The sequence below is a fragment of the Chrysoperla carnea genome, chromosome 2 (genome assembly GCF_905475395.1).
Source record: "Chrysoperla carnea chromosome 2, inChrCarn1.1, whole genome shotgun sequence".
NCBI classification, from domain to species: domain Eukaryota; kingdom Metazoa; phylum Arthropoda; class Insecta; order Neuroptera; family Chrysopidae; genus Chrysoperla; species Chrysoperla carnea.
In genome coordinates this window covers 50,281,218-50,294,812 of record NC_058338.1, presented here as the reverse complement: position 1 = coordinate 50,294,812, position 13,595 = coordinate 50,281,218, and the positions used below count along the sequence as shown (strand labels likewise).

The 13,595-nt window shown below is 32.3% G+C and overlaps 1 protein-coding gene and 2 long non-coding RNA genes across 5 annotated transcripts in view; all 3 read right to left on the bottom strand.

Moving 5' to 3' along the window:
- Nucleotides 1–13,595, bottom strand: part of LOC123291432 — a 108,397-nt gene that overhangs the window by 9,916 nt on the left and 84,886 nt on the right. The window lies entirely within an intron of this gene.
- On the bottom strand, nucleotides 7,473–8,914 carry LOC123291434. 2 transcript variants are annotated; one of them, XR_006534963.1, is made up of 3 exons: nucleotides 8,896–8,914; nucleotides 7,921–8,217; nucleotides 7,473–7,632 (listed from the first exon to the last, which is right to left on the bottom strand). It is a non-coding gene; the product is annotated as an uncharacterized LOC123291434 (long non-coding RNA). The 2 variants fall into 2 exon arrangements; XR_006534964.1 differs by lacking the exon at nucleotides 8,896–8,914 and adding an exon at nucleotides 8,853–8,871.
- On the bottom strand, nucleotides 10,358–11,799 carry LOC123291433. Of its 2 annotated transcripts, none has more exons than XR_006534961.1 (3): nucleotides 11,781–11,799; nucleotides 10,806–11,102; nucleotides 10,358–10,517 (listed from the first exon to the last, which is right to left on the bottom strand). It is a non-coding gene; the product is annotated as an uncharacterized LOC123291433 (long non-coding RNA). The 2 variants fall into 2 exon arrangements; XR_006534962.1 differs by lacking the exon at nucleotides 11,781–11,799 and adding an exon at nucleotides 11,738–11,756.

The following is a 13,595-nucleotide window of genomic DNA, read 5'->3' as shown; positions in this document are numbered from 1 at the left end:
AGATCCAAGAGTTAGGAAGCAGATAATTGTAAGGTTAAAGTTTAATTTTCACATCAAAAAAATTAAATTTAAACTCATAGTGTGATGTTTTTATCAAATTCACAAAAATGTTACTTTGGAATAATGACGCCATCATATAGTGTTATTATTAATTTCTAACCGATATCAAACGCATCTGCCAATGAATAAAATATTTTAAGAGTTTTTAGATTAATAAATTATCATTTCCAAATATTAATACAAGCAAGTATATACTTTTCAGTTAAGTCTTGTTTGCAGTTAAGTCTTGTTTCTTTTAATTTAACATATAAGTACATCGTGACCTGATGATCAAATCTTTGTTCTCCTTTTCTTTAATTCTAGAAGGTGAGAAGGACATTTTGTTTCATTTTATGAATTTGTGTACAAGGTGGAATATTTTTCAACTCCAGAATTTGAAGAATTTAATATTATCAGTTTTACCATGAAGCAGCTTTAAATGCTTTAATAGTTCTGAGGACTAGATTTAACACTGTAATCCAAAAATAAAACCAGATAGCGAGATGAAATTTTGTTAAATTAAATCGCGACCTAAAACTGTTGAAAAATTTAAATTACCTACTTAAAAAAATCGGTTGCAGAAATCTAGCCTTTAAATCCATAAATCTAATCTTAAAATCATAGATAAGTAGAGAGTATTTTTATACCATGTATATATGAAATATACATAGTATATTAAGTTTAGTCCCAAGTTTGTAACGCTTAAAAATAACGATGCTAGGAAAAAATTTTTGTCATAGGTGTTCATAAAATCACCTAATTAGTTCATTTCCGGTTGTTCAGCTTGATATCTCTTTTGGTTTTTGAGTAATCGTGACCACAGACGGACGGACAACCGGAAATGGATTAATTAGGTGATTTTATGAACACCTATACCAATTTTTTTTGTAGCATCAATATTTTTAGGCGTTACAAACTTGGGACTAAACTTATAATACTATGTATATTTCATATATACATGGTATAATTAAACAACTTTTGTTTGAAACATTTAGGCGGAAATTTTATAATATGTACTATACTTGATTATCAGTTATGTATGTGTCACATGTTTGTATGTGTAATGTGATAAAGAAATCAACACTGACTATGCATGGTATTTCAACAATTAACTCAGTCATTTGTTTGTTTTCACTTGTTTTTTTTTAAGTTTGTTATATTTATTGCAAAATAATAATTTTATTTGCGGACTTTCCTATCTGTCCAACGTTGTTGATGAAACGCTTTTATAAAACCTTGTACATTTCTTGTTATGGAATCAGAAATCCTTGGAAAACGATATGAATTCTGATTAACGATATGTAATTTTTCAATTGAAATTTTTCATCAACAAATGATATAAACAACATACGCCAAGCCAGTTAAGCGTAGCGAATTTTGTAAATAAATCTTGAAAGACAATTGTAAGTAAAATAATGTATATAAATCGATTATTGTATTTATGTTACAAATAAATTATTGATCTCTATAAATAATATCGACCCTGATTCCTTATGATTTTACATTTATTATACTCAATATAATAAATATTTTATCTATCTATACATATACAGAGTGTACAAAAATGGCGTACAGATAGTCCTTTGAATCGAACAAATACATAAGGCTTGAGTTTTAACTTATGAATTTAATCGCCTTAGTAAGCAAACCAATCAGAATTTCAGCTTGACAAGATATACATTCTCAATAATAAATTGAATTTCATTGACAAATTCAGGAATTTCACTACGCCATCTATGAGCATATTTTGAACCGTAAAAGAAATATTTTTGTACCATATAACATTCATGTCCATCTGTTCTGATACACTCAATGAATCAAGCCTATATAACATTTAAAAAATTGTAAATATGGAAATATATTTTATAAGTTCAAAAACTCCTATTTCGACTGTTATAGAAGGGGAAGTAGTCAGATAGTCAGAGAATAAGAGAGGTGAAGGCTATAACGCGATGATCTTAGTTTTAAGCCCAACGAAACGGGAAGGTATGAAGCTAGTTTTACCATAAAACTCAGACTAGAAATATTTTTGTAAAGCTTAGGTTTGAATTCAAAAATGTGTATACAACCAATTATTTGTGACATCCTGTACCTGTATATGAATATCATAATTCAATGATAATATAAAAAACACAGCATCAATTTAAAAATTAGTAAGAGTCTAGATTTTGAATAAACATTACGGTTAAAAACATGATCGCCAGCAGCATATTTCACTCAACTGATTGGAATGCCATGCCAGCCAACCAGCCAACAAATATCTACGCAATAATATAAATTAGTAAACTATAATAATATAATATAATCAGTATTTAAAAAAAAAAAATGTACGTATAAGTGTGCTAGAGTAGAAATAGGCTTTATACATTGAAGGTTCTGTAGGGAATAGCAATTAATCATTAACCAACGAAAAACGGATTTTACTGCAACAGTGATGTAATTAATAAACGTATATAACGATACAAACAAAAAACCAAATAAAAAAATGCGTTTTTGAAAATGCATTATTTCTTCACTTTAAAATTTTTGCTTCGTTCCTTTTTGCCCGTTCTTTAACAAACTTAAGACTTAAAACTTTTATGACAAAAAATTTAAGTCAGTTTATGGTACAGCACATTTCTATTGGATGAGCCTGGGACGGAAATTAGGATCAATAGATTTACTTTTTAAGCTGCCTATACATTTTCAACCTTTTATCTTTTATAGTTTTGTCAAAAAACCTGTCGAAAAAGCGCATTTTAGAGCCCTTAGGTTCCAGAGCTTTTCTCTGAAACTGTTAGAGAACGGTACGATTGGCAGATAGGTTCAAATTTCAACTTTATATCTCTTTTAGGTTCGGAAGCTTTAGAAATTTTTTTTCTTTCATTTTTAAAGTCTGCATACTCTGAAACGTAAAACCCTGAAATAATGGAGGTGAATGTTATAATTATTTCCATGATTCTATATTTACGTCTATTTATATTGTTTTTTTTTTTTGCAAAAATGGGACTCCGGCTTTAATTTACGAATTTTGACAATAAAGTGTCTGAATGAGGGAGTAAACAAAGAGACAACATATTTTAAGTTATTTTTTAAGAAATTAGTTACAGAGTTCTAAATTTTTTGTAAGTATTGTTGAACCCCTTATTTTGAAAATAGTACGAGACAAAGCAAAACTATACTTTACAAGATATTCCTCATACAAATATTCTTTTTGGAAACTTTGGAAACTCAACTTGTGTTTAAATGAAGGGATCTTTGAAGTATAATTCTATAATTTTTAATGTTAGAAAAATATTTTTTTTTGTGGGAAATTTTACGGACTAAAACGATTATCTGGGATAAACGGATTCAAAAATCCATTATTTTAGAATATAGTAGCGTATGGCTCTTTTCAGAGCTTTGGCTCAATTTATGAACTTATAAATCTAAGCAATTATAAAATTCATAGCAGGAAATTAAAATCATGCAATTATAAGATTAAACTTGAGTGTTATTTATAAGGAAGAATTTACAAGTCATGATTACTTTTGGTAAGATATCCTAAAAATATGTGATAAACATCACATACACAAAATTTAATATATATATTTTTGGTCAAAGTAGTTCCTATCAATATCACTTAGTAATTTAAATAAATTTGTAAATTTTTTTAAGGTCAATGATTAATCCGCTTTTTATTTTGACAACGTGAAGGATATCAGATCATGGGGGTATGTAGGTCTCTCAATGATAGACACTCATATAGCCTCATTAATTAGCAAAAGTTTATTTTAATTACATATGAAAGTGAAAGTTCATGAAAATGTCAATTACTAAGTGGGCTTTAATAGTCTTCTAACTCTATAAAACAAAAACAAACAGGATGTTCGATTTTCTACAGGTACGTTATTTTGGTAAAAATGTTGGTATACAAGGATGCTTTTACCCGACTGCGCAAAAAGGAATGGTTTTGTGGAACACCTTGTTTAGTTATAATATTTTTTTGTAGCCTCACAAGTAAAGGGTCTGTAGTCTTGACACGTTAACTCCATAATTACGGATTACTTGAAGACATACAAACAAAATCGCCAGTAGGAATGAAGCAATTAGTGCAACTAATAAGCCGGGATGCATGGGAAAAGTTGGAAAACAGCACTGATTTAAATGAAACTTTTTGTAACGTGTTTATAGAACCCCAAGGAACATTCAGCCAACTTAATCTAGCCAAAAAGGGACATAGAGCCCCAGCGGAGGGCATATGTAATCCAAACTTTTTTGAGCTGCTTATTTTGGCTTAAAATTGTCATCTAGTAGATATATTTGTAGATGAATACGAATCTACTGCCAGATTACACGAATTTTGTCACGTTTATCAAAAAATCGTGCCATTCTTGACCATAGATTTCACTTTTTGGCACAAAAAATTAAAAACTAAGTATTTATAGTCCAAACTGTGCTCTAGGAGGTTATTTTAGTTGCTGATTACGAATCCGATGTCGGATTACACGAATTCTGTCACGAATTCAAAAAATCGTGTTGTTTTTTTGCCAAGAATTTCACTTGGCCAACAAGAATCAAAATAATAAGAAAGATAAGCTAAATTAAAACCTCGGTTTGGAAATACATATGTTATTTAACTACCCCTACCATACCCCTTCCATATCAAGGTAAAGATCAAACTAAAAATGGTCCGAATCCTTAAACCTAGCCTAATATTTAAACCAATTCATCAGAAAAAAAACATATTTGCAATTTATTTGACCAGAATTATAAATTTTTATTCCCTTTACCATTCAACATAATTACAAACAACTTTTGATTTTTACAACGCAAACGCAACCAACAACGTGTGGTGATTATCGTGTGTTTTAATGGTAAGGTAAGTATTTTTGTATTTTTTGATTTTGTTGGAGTTAGTTCGTGGTTTGTATTGGTATTGGTATGGTAAGTTATTTTTTTGTTTATTGATCTTGTAGTAAGTTTGGTATTTCAAATATTTTTAGAGTTTATAATAATTCATTTACCTACACTAACTTATACATACATTCATACTTATAGATACGGTGAATGCATATTATAAGCATTATTATTATTAGTACTACATAGGTTATTATTCTATGTAGCAATTACTTTGGCATAACCAAAATACTTGATATTACAACAAGCCTTTATGTCGCTTCACCTGTTTCAGTATATGGATGACTTGAATTTCCCAACGCTTCCACCATATTTGATACGTTTTTAATGTTTTAATTTCAAATTATAAATGCTTTTTAAAGGATAAGCTTTGATTGTTCTAAGAAGTACAGAGTAATTATTTCTATGAGTTATTCATACATGATTATTTGTAAAAGCTTGAGATGCTGCGAGTCAGCCTTGATATTTTAAATTGAGCGCCTCACGTTCTAATTTATAGTCAAGTATGACTGAGAGAAATAATTATTGTAAACTTCTTAGTACAATAAAAGCTTGCCCTTTAAAAAGTATTTTTTATTAAAATTTTTATAGTATAGTGCTTTTCATTTTATACTATCTGCGGAATAATTGTTAAATACATGATTTACGGGTATAGTTATAGCTTACAAAAGTAGTGGAGATCGATTGTTTCTACTAGAAGCAACCTCTTTAATGATACAGAAAATTTTTAATAAACAGAGACCTTGCTTCCCATGTTTTAAGAGAGAGAAGGAGAGCTTTTTAGAACAACCGTTAGTAGGGTTTTTCCAAAAGTGTTTCAGCTGAGGAAATTAAAATGTGACCCCCTATACTTATGTTTATAGTATAGCTCGTTTGTGAAGCAATGAGTTAGATTGTGTTAAGCTAGGAGAGGATTTGATTATATATATTCGTATACTGTTTGTAGACCATATCGATATCCATATATATCACAAAAGTAAGAAGAGTTGTTATGGACGTTCTTATGTATAAAACAAAGAGGACTTGTATATGTGTGCACATGAACCCTTACTTTATTTAAGCAAATACGATAAAAAATGATATTTTCTTGGCCAGAATTACAATAAAATTTGATAAGAACAGAAGGTGTTTAGTTAACAATGATAATTAAAGTTGAATCACTGCTTCGCTGGGATCATGAATTTATGTGGAACAGTTCTCAGAAATTTTCTTATGATAGATTTAAGAAATAATAAAATCTTCTATTTGGGAAGGTAAACGAACCTGAAAATGGTTTTTCTAGAATTATAGGCACACTCTCTGTTTTACAATATTTCATTATATATACATTCTACTATACAGGGTGTCTATAATTGACTTGCAGAACTTTCGCTTCCTGAATAAGCTGAGAAAAAAATATTATTTACCTTTGGATCTGACGCCTTATTTACGAGATAATTGACCTACTCTTATATTAATCAAATAATAAAAATACATTCATCAAAATAAAATTCATTCAATAAATCACTATTTACAAAGAGGATGTGTTTTATCAAAGTGTGAAGGAGTGACCAAAATGTAAAAGTTACAAAAAAAAAACTCCATTTGGCTACTTTTATTACAACAAAAATAAGTTTTTTTACACTCCTTTTCTTTGTAAATTAAGCTTTGCTAACTATCGTGCGCAGATCCCATACCTTAGCAAGTATTGATCAAAACGGACCGTGTACTCATTGACAAACCACAATATGTATACTGTGTTTTTTTGTAGTAATTTCGCATTTAGATCACTCTTTCACACTATAATAAAACACATAATCTGTTTAAGTAGTGTTTTATTGGATGAATTGTATTTTGATGAATGTATTTTTTATTAATTGATTAATATAAGAGTGGGTTAATTATCTCATAAATTAGGCCTCAGATCCAAATTTAGCAAAGAATATTCTCTTCTTTTTTTTCTCAGCTTAATCAGGAAACGAAAGTTTTGCAGTCAATTATAGAACACCTTGTATATATAAAAATGAATAGTTTTATTAAATTTTGTTGGATAGGAACGAGTCACAACGTAATAGCTAGTATAGTGAACGAACGAACGAATGAAAACCACATAGGTATACCTCGAGCCTAGAGACTACTTACAACGAATGAATCGTGACTTGTTTTAGCCAACAAGCCATAACATTATATAAAACAACCGCAGTATACTACTTAGTAATACTACTTCTTTAATACTTCTTTCCTTACTATATAATAGTTAAACTTATACTACTTATATACATTTACGTACGTTCTTATAGGTGCTAGAGTTACTCAAGTCAAGAATGCGGTCACTCACGACATCGACTGGACCACTTCTCTCTATTATTATTATTATTTTTATTATTATTATTATTATTATTATTATTATTATTATTATATTATTGTATCCCATTGAGACGATACTCATATTTTGGTTTCACACAAGGAGTTCGGCTTAGGCTACATTATACCCACCGAACAAAAAAAGAAAAAAATTTACAAAAAAAAAAAAACAAAATGTCAGTAAAATATTTAAAATTTATTTAAAATTAAAATACAATTTTTTTTCATTACAAATCATAAAAATAAAAAAATGGCCGAAAGTGGATACCCGGATGGCCAGGCACACGACGCACAAACAGAGAATCGCACGCAGCATCGCAGGCGGTAAACACGGCGCGAAAGGTCGTGATTGGATCACGGCGGCACCAGGCACTATAAAAAAAAAAAAAACAAAAACAACGAGTCAACAAGTGACCTGATGGTTTTCTTGATGAAAAAACAAGATACTTTAACCTTTGCATCGAGCGAGCGAAGAGCTTATTAAGATATTCATTCGTGGTGGATTAAAATTAATCAATCGACGACGAGTATTAAACAGATAAAATAAAATCGAACATAAATTAAATTGGACCGACATCTGGATTAAAATTAATCAATCGTCAACGATTACTAAAACAAAAACAAATTAAAATAAAAACGATAAATATTCACGTGGAGTACCTGCTGATACAAGTTTCGAGTGGACGACCGCATGGTTATTTCATCTTTTGTTGTTTGGAAATTCAACATCGCCCATCAGCGGCAACACCACCGCATGCAGGCCGATTCGATCAACACAAATTATGCAAGAAAATCTGGTATACCTCGAGGATCACCCAGTGATTCCGCTGTGTGCTGCTGCGTTCTCTCCTGGCCGTCCGGTTGTTCAACCCCCGGTTCCATTCGTGAATGACTATGTAAGTTGTATTTATCTTTTGCCTCTTTATCAATTAATTTGCCGGCCAAAAAGGACATATTCTAAAATAAATTGAAAAAAAAATGACATTAATAAAAGGTTGGAGGTGTAACAAACATTTTAAAATTAGGAAATCATATTAGTTAAGTTTTTTTTAATGCGTGGTGATTCCTGGTGGATCTATTAGTCAAGCCGTCGAGTGGCCCTTGTCAATTTGGTGCTGGCCAATAGCCGCCTATTAACGACAAGGGTCAGCCACTCTCCATTTCGCGGCGCTAGGTGGTGGCGAAGACGATCTAAATTGAATCGAAGACCCATACACCTCGCCCGTGCTGTTACGGCAAATGGCTCTTGTCCGAATATACATACATATTTTTATTCAACGAAAAATAATATAATAAATGCCTGTATGCGCTTTAATTTGGAAGCAAATTCACCAGGAACCACTGTTGTCAATGTTAGTACTAACGTATGTCCCCTTTTAAACAAATATTAAATTTTTTTTAATTTTTTTTCAAATACAAAATTCTTAGGTTAGGTGTCAAAATAAATTATGCTAAGTGTTTATTTTTGTTTACTATACATTCGATAAAAAAAATAAATAAATAAAATAAAATTGTGAATAGTAGAAACATTAAAGGAAATTTTACAAAAAAAAATTAAATAAACAGAATTGAATTTAATTGAGATCACTTACGTTTTTTTTTTTTTTTTTTAATCCAATCGTCGACACACAACACGTTTGTTCAAATCCATGTTGACACCTTAAGTTGTGCCAAATACAGTAGAGCCAACTTCACATAACTAATATTGATTTAGTAGGTCTCCATTTGAATTTGCGCGCCATATACCGTCCGATCAACAAAAAGACTTCCACTGCGAGACCCTTCATAGTTCGTTTCTCTTAACTAAATTGAGAATCGTTTTATGGTAACAGAGCGTTTGGTGAATGGCGTAATTTTCAAACGGCGTTATCTAAGACAACTTGAAAATAAACAACTATTAATCGTATAATCCTGTATATTTAATTTTTTTCAATATTTTTTTTTTAACTTTAATTAAGCTTAATTCTACAAATCTTTTTCTGTTTTCTATAACACTTACATATATAATCGTTGAACAATCGTGGAGTCTAACATGCCGGGCACCAGGAGCGGACGCATATTCACACCCGCCAGTACCCATCGCACCGACGCCAACTACAGTAGTCAACCAACTTCCATGGCTCGATTTCACGACGGCGTCTTCAACATCGACATCAACAACAGCTACCACAGCCTCAACGTCAACAGCCCCACCAACTTCGACACATCAATCTCCTCCATCACGTGTGTTTAACCCTATAAGAACCCAAACCGAACTTAGTGCTGACATGCTGACAACCAACACCGTCTTCAGGCCATGGAGAACCAATTAATAAATATGGGTGAGTGGTTATGTAGTCTAAGCCGAAATATTCTCCAATCGCCCCACGCTCAGGGTCATTACAAAACCTCCAAAAACACAAAAAAAAACCTTTAGAAACCCTATCACCTTCTGATGACGCTAAAATTCACCTTTTGGACGAAGTGCCTCAAAGCCTTGCCTCTCTGCGAAAACATCAGGAAGAAGATGAAAAGCATGGACTCATCCTCTCCAGAATTGAATCTGGAGAGGATGTCATAGGTTATGCCCTCAAATCTGACGTCCTGGTGGAACTCGTGGGGAAGCATCGCCTAAGAAAATTTCCGTCCCCAAAGCCGTGCCTCTCTGCGAAAACATCAGGAGGAAGATGAAGAGCATAGACTCATCCTCTCCAGAATTGAATCTGGGGAAGATGTCACAGGATATGCCCTCAAATCTGACCTCCTGGTGAAACTCGTGGGGAAACATCGCCTAAGACGAATTTCCGTCCCCAAAGCCATCAGAAACATAATAATGTCCCTTTACCACGTCACCAATCTCATGTGAGCTCGAGTGCGTAGACAACTCGTACGCGATATAAAGCCCACATTGAAGCGTTAAGCCCTATAATGAAAGAGTAGAGGAAATGCCGTAGCATTTTAGCCAGTGGGGGTGGATGAGACGATACTCATATTTTGGTTTCACACAAGGAGTTCGGCTTAGGCTACATTATACCCACCGAACAAAAAAAGAAAAAAATTTACAAAAAAAAAAAAACAAAATGTCAGTAAAATATTTAAAATTTATTTAAAATTAAAATACAATTTTTTTTCATTACAAATCATAAAAATAAAAAAATGGCCGAAAGTGGATACCCGGATGGCCAGGCACACGACGCACAAACAGAGAATCGCACGCAGCATCGCAGGCGGTAAACACGGCGCGAAAGGTCGTGATTGGATCACGGCGGCACCAGGCACTATAAAAAAAAAAAAAACAAAAACAACGAGTCAACAAGTGACCTGATGGTTTTCTTGATGAAAAAACAAGATACTTTAACCTTTGCATCGAGCGAGCGAAGAGCTTATTAAGATATTCATTCGTGGTGGATTAAAATTAATCAATCGACGACGAGTATTAAACAGATAAAATAAAATCGAACATAAATTAAATTGGACCGACATCTGGATTAAAATTAATCAATCGTCAACGATTACTAAAACAAAAACAAATTAAAATAAAAACGATAAATATTCACGTGGAGTACCTGCTGATACAAGTTTCGAGTGGACGACCGCATGGTTATTTCATCTTTTGTTGTTTGGAAATTCAACATCGCCCATCAGCGGCAACACCACCGCATGCAGGCCGATTCGATCAACACAAATTATGCAAGAAAATCTGGTATACCTCGAGGATCACCCAGTGATTCCGCTGTGTGCTGCTGCGTTCTCTCCTGGCCGTCCGGTTGTTCAACCCCCGGTTCCATTCGTGAATGACTATGTAAGTTGTATTTATCTTTTGCCTCTTTATCAATTAATTTGCCGGCCAAAAAGGACATATTCTAAAATAAATTGAAAAAAAAATGACATTAATAAAAGGTTGGAGGTGTAACAAACATTTTAAAATTAGGAAATCATATTAGTTAAGTTTTTTTTAATGCGTGGTGATTCCTGGTGGATCTATTAGTCAAGCCGTCGAGTGGCCCTTGTCAATTTGGTGCTGGCCAATAGCCGCCTATTAACGACAAGGGTCAGCCACTCTCCATTTCGCGGCGCTAGGTGGTGGCGAAGACGATCTAAATTGAATCGAAGACCCATACACCTCGCCCGTGCTGTTACGGCAAATGGCTCTTGTCCGAATATACATACATATTTTTATTCAACGAAAAATAATATAATAAATGCCTGTATGCGCTTTAATTTGGAAGCAAATTCACCAGGAACCACTGTTGTCAATGTTAGTACTAACGTATGTCCCCTTTTAAACAAATATTAAATTTTTTTTAATTTTTTTTCAAATACAAAATTCTTAGGTTAGGTGTCAAAATAAATTATGCTAAGTGTTTATTTTTGTTTACTATACATTCGATAAAAAAAATAAATAAATAAAATAAAATTGTGAATAGTAGAAACATTAAAGGAAATTTTACAAAAAAAAATTAAATAAACAGAATTGAATTTAATTGAGATCACTTACGTTTTTTTTTTTTTTTTTTAATCCAATCGTCGACACACAACACGTTTGTTCAAATCCATGTTGACACCTTAAGTTGTGCCAAATACAGTAGAGCCAACTTCACATAACTAATATTGATTTAGTAGGTCTCCATTTGAATTTGCGCGCCATATACCGTCCGATCAACAAAAAGACTTCCACTGCGAGACCCTTCATAGTTCGTTTCTCTTAACTAAATTGAGAATCGTTTTACCATGCTTGGTATTACCATTATCGTTATGATTATTATTTTTGAACCATTTTTTTAGCACAACCCTGTAAAGTATACATGAATTTTGCGTGTTTTTTTTTTGTATCATTCGTGAAATTAGAAATAATATAAGTTAATAGGGTACAAAACAAAAAATAAATACTTTTAGCGTCTTATTAACGCGTTTAATAACAGTCACTACTAAAAAAATAAAAATGTAAGAATCAGCTCCTTGCAGCGAAAAAACTTGAATTTTTTGGTCTAAAAAATAAGAGAGAATTAAGAGTTGTAAAATTACAAAAGTACGCTAATAATGCATTATCACGCGTATATCGAATAAAACTTTATCTACGCCTCTAAAATATGACAACAAATGATAATTATTATTTAAAATTTGTCATGCTTTATTGAGAAAAAAAGAAAATTAAAAATTTAGTTTGCATTTGGACAGTTTGGAGTGCGGTAATGAATTTATTACGATAAAGTGCGGTAATGAACCATTTTTCCCATACATACTGAGTGAGAAAAGTACCTCTTATCTCACGGGCGTAGATAAAGTAAAAAAAAGTGGATTTTCAGAGTAAGCCACACATATGTACTTATACGTTACCTTGACATCATAAAAGAAAACAATGCCTCTCTCCTTGGAAAAAACCAAAACATTTATGTAGGTATAATGATCTGCATTAATAACTATAATTTAAAACAATCGATATGGTAATATCTATTTATTATTGATTTATCATGTACGTTATGAGTTGCTTATTAAACAAAATTATACTTTCGAAGGACAAAAAATTCATAACATTTAATTGATAAAAAATCAACAATAGGTATTTTAAATTTGAGCAATTGACATTACCTGCATATGTCAAAATATTATTATTTTATTGCAACAGTGCTTGGGACTATGAAAATCGATACTGATTTTCATTCGATTTTAAATGTTGATTGGTATGTAATATTATTTAACAGGTAATATTATTTAACAGGTAATATTTACTTTAAAGGGGTGAAACACACTCAGACCATAGAGACCGTTGTGGTACCGAAAAAGTGGGTTGGCCCAACTACTACTCCATGATTGTTCATGGAGTAGTGATTGGGGAACAAAAGTTTTGAGCTAGTTAACAACAGCAAAGTACTGTAACGTCAGCGAACTTAAGATTGGAGAGGTCACCAAATAATAGATTACTCAAGAAAGAGTGAATCTTCTCATGACAAAAGCTGGACTGTAACAGAGAAGATGAGCCATAGTTTCTTCCTCCTCCCCGCTATGACAGCTTCTGCAATAGTCATGATGCACTGGTAGGCACAATCTTTCAGCGTACCTGCCACTTTACCAGTATCTTGTAATACCCGCAACGATTTTGCTTATAGTTGCTCTTTGAAGCGAGATAAGATCATCGGAATGACTGCGATTGTACTCTGGTCATATTTATAAAGATTAGTTTGCAGTTCGAAAAGGAAACTCCCCAATGTCTATTGATGCTTACGCCCGACAGACTTGTGTCATTTCCAGCTTCTCAATTCCTGGAATATTCCCTGTTTCCCGGTACTCATATCTGATTTCTATTCATTAGTTCCGCTTGTTTATTTAAAGACGTTTGGCAACCTGTACTTCTTTTG